The sequence below is a fragment of the Elephantulus edwardii genome, unplaced genomic scaffold (genome assembly GCF_000299155.1).
Source record: "Elephantulus edwardii isolate Elephantulus edwardi_28Jun2011 unplaced genomic scaffold, EleEdw1.0 scaffold00003, whole genome shotgun sequence".
Classification (NCBI taxonomy): domain Eukaryota; kingdom Metazoa; phylum Chordata; class Mammalia; order Macroscelidea; family Macroscelididae; genus Elephantulus; species Elephantulus edwardii.
In genome coordinates, this window is record NW_006399753.1 from 12,378,791 (window position 1) to 12,382,756 (window position 3,966).

Below are 3,966 nucleotides of genomic sequence, written 5' to 3' on the forward strand. Positions count from 1 at the left end.
TGTCCAACTCTCTGATGCATAACAAGCGATTGCAAATACTGTGACCTGTATCAGGCGCACCTTAGTCTCCAGAGAGACACTGTTGCTCCTGAGTACCTTTGAGAGGTCCCTAAGAGCAGAAGAAGTAAGCACTTAGGACAATAATATAAAATTCATATTTATCTGATATTAAGCTCATTTTCCTTAATTTATTTACGATGTTTTTAAGCAGTAACAGGTAATGGCTAAGAAAATGTGATGTGGATCCCATTTATTTTACGTACTGACTATGGAATAATTAGAATATTATGCTACCTCATCATGTAGCTGAAATTTTAAAGCGTTTGTCCTGGAGATAATGACACGGATGAACTCCACTAGGTCAAGTGTGACATATTAAGGAAAAATCCTGACATGTAAAGTCCTGGGAATCTCTTTTCTCGTTGGAGAAAATCATCTTTCGTTGGGTGCCATTGAATGAGCCCATGCGACAGAGCAGAACTGCCCATATGGGTTTCTTGGCTCTCATTTTTAAAAGAGCAGATCAATGGGATCTTTTATCCACACAACAGAGAGTTGAGTTCTTACTACCGATGTTTAAGTTTCCAGATAAGCACTTAAGCCTTTCATAATCAAGTTAGTTCTTGATTTGCTTTGGTTTTTTGTGTTTGTTCTAATATCATATATTTTTGAACTTAAGAACATGATAAAGTCAAGGACAACTATTTTTTTAAAATAATGTAATGTTAGAAAATGTGCCCTTGGTGATAGAGACAAAGGCAGGAATCACAAGATAGATTTTTGTGAAAGCAACAACTTATCCTTTAAGAAATCCTTTTCAGCAACATCAATAGAAAATATACATGTGAACCTTCCCAGACGAAGTGTAATCAATTCCACATAAAAAGAGATGCTGGAGAAGTTCAATGTCATCTGTCATGGCAGTGTTTTGGACTAATGGCAAGACTAGACCATTAGTTGCTTGTATGCAAAACAAATTGAAGCTGAAGAAAATAAGTCCACAAGAAGTGAAGTCTGTCCTGTCCCATCTTAGAGACCGTCTCAAGAACAGATTTTACACATGAACATGAAGGACTGAAGATAGATCTTTGTATTCACATCAATGACATCCTACATGAAAAAAGGTAAACAAGGAGCTCTCATGGCTTAGTGGTAAGGAATTGTGCTGCCAATCCAAAGGCATGTGTTCAAATCCATCACTTTCTTTGTCGGAGGAAGATTGATAACCTGCTGGAATGTCAGCTGTGAGTTGGTTCTGACTCCAAGGTATATAACAACAACAGTGTATGTATATGTGCCTGTGTGTGTAGCATTTCCATATGTTTCACAAGTACAGTCCTGTCACAGTGGTTTCCTAACAATCCCAGGAAACACTACAGTGCACTGTAGTCATGGAGGCCAGCTCTGCTCTCCTCCTTCCCATTTTAGCCAAGGAGTAACAGCAGCAGCAGCAGCAGCAGCAGCAGTAGTAATAGTCATCGTAGGAGGAGGAGGAAGAGGAGGAGGAGGAGGAGGAGGAGTAGAAGTAGCAGTAGCAGTACCAGTAGCCGTAGCTGTAGCCGTAGCCGTAGCCATAGCAGTAGCAGTAGCAGTAATAGTAGTAGTAGTAGTAGTAGTAGTAGTAGTAGTAGTAGTATCGTCCATAGCCAGGTGTTGCTTGTTTCTATCTTGGACAGTGCCCCTGTATACAACTGATTATGCCACTCTTTTCCTACAGTCTTTCTCTTTTGAAGTGTCTACCCAGGTGTGCAAAGTCCCACAGGACCTGCTCTCCCAGATTCCTGCTTGATTTTTTTCTAGGTATCATCATCATTTTTCATTTACTTCTACTGGGCAGTCTTCCTCGGGTCTTGGGATGTTCATGCATGTTCTTTCCTCTACCCAAAATATTCTGTTTTCCATGAGGACCTGGTGAGTTAGATACCCTGTAACACATGGAGCCACCAACCATCAGAATCGCTCAGAGCCTGTGGATGGAAACTTGGCTTTTCGTTTGGATAGAATATGTAACTCCCAAGAGGCTAAAGGGCTTATACGAGTAATTGGAGGCATCAAGAGGCAGAGCAAAGTTATTTCTTATTCCACACTCATCCAGGCCATCCAAGCTTATCATGTCAAGGTTACTTTATCTTTGCCTTACCTTCCTGGTTGTTTATTGGTACCTAGTGAGATGTGCTCAGAATCTGGTATAATAGAGAATCATTCGAGCTGGGAAGGAAGAGTTCTGCCATGTACACACAACACTTATAAAACTGGCCTGGCAAGGCTGACAAAACCAAGGTCATAATTTCTCAGGAAAATGGCAGACTAATGGAAAAAAGGTCATAAATATCATCACATACAAGGCCTGACCTTTAACCAAGGACAATTGTTTCATCATAAAAGTCTCAGGCTTTTGGGAATCTTTCAATTACCCCTCATCCTGCCCCCTTACCAAAGAAGGAGGAAAGAATAACAAGCTGGGTGTGTGGGGGGAGGACTGGGCAGGGTGGGGAAGAGAGATGGCAGATGAGAGGAGGAAGACCAAAGGGACATTCCTGTGGTTTCAGGGGTAAATTGAGCTCCTAATTCTTTGTGACCAGTAGTAGGATTAAGAGTTCAAAAGGGCAGGTCACACAAGGGCAGGGGTGCCAGGCTGGGTCTTGCAGAGATGTGACCCAGGAAATGCTGGCAGGCCAGGCCCCCATACTTCCCCAGCAGGCCTCCAATTAGGATTTAATGGCCAAATGTGGAATGCATTAGGAGTTTTGAGCAGAAAGTCTGTGTTCAAAGGAGCTGGAGCCGGATCTTTTTGGCTAAGTAGAAAAACATTCCTCCATGGTCAGTTTCCTCCTGAGCCTTGCTAATTCTGGGGGCTTCACTGGCTGTGGGGTCTTAGAAAGCATCAATCCTATGCAAATGGCCTAGGCCTAGGCTGTAACCTATCCACCGTCATTCCCCTTGAAGATGACAAGAAGACCAGCCAGTAACGCCATTGACTCTACTCAGTTTGGGGGAAGTATAGAAAGGAGGAAGAAATTGAGCTGTATCTCTGCATTTTATAATCATGTAACTAGCTTGTTGTTGTTGTTATGTGCCGTTGAGTCACTTGCAACTCATAGCGACCCTATGTACAACAGCCCTAAACCTTGCTCTAGCTTTTGCCAATCTTACTGTCTTCAACACACCTATCCCATTACCCCAGTGACAGAATCAATCCATCTCATTGAGGGTCTTCCTCTCCTATGCTTTCCCTCCACCCTCCCAAGTATGATGTCCCTCTCCAAGGACTGGCCCCTCCTTGCAACATGTCCAAAGGCGCTGGAGAAGAGTGTTGAATGTACAGTACCTAGGTTAGAGCATATAAATAGACAATGCATATGTACCAATGAATGAAAGATTAAGTTCAAAATATACGTGCATGATGATCTATGTCCCTTCTGCATGCATATATGTATTTATTCATCATGCTCTACCTTGTCACACAGAGGAATTCAAGCAGCCTGCTTGCAGTGTGGTAGCTGTGTGAGAGTGTGTGTGATTTGCTATATAAGTGTATGTACATTTTTATAGATATAAAAGAGATTATATCGTGCACAAATCGGTGGGTGCGAAAATGCAAGCCAGTGTGTACCTATGAGTGTCAATGTATCTGGATTTGAGAGAATATATTAACATGTACAAAAATGTTTCTGAGTGAAGATGGCGGTGGGTAAAGTGTCTACTCTGTAGTTTTGAATGTATCTGCCATCTGCATGAATATTTCTGTGACAGCATACTTTTCATGTATTTGTGTGTGAAGGAAAAGATGAACTGTCTAAGGTACTCCTGTACGACATATATATTGTAATTATGAGTGGGTGGCCACATGCAGGGGTGTCTTAAAGTCTATGTTTTTATGTGTAAGTATGTAATAATATTCAAGCAATCAGTAATTCCAATAAACTTGGGCAGGCATACATATAATTACATTTAAGTAATATATAT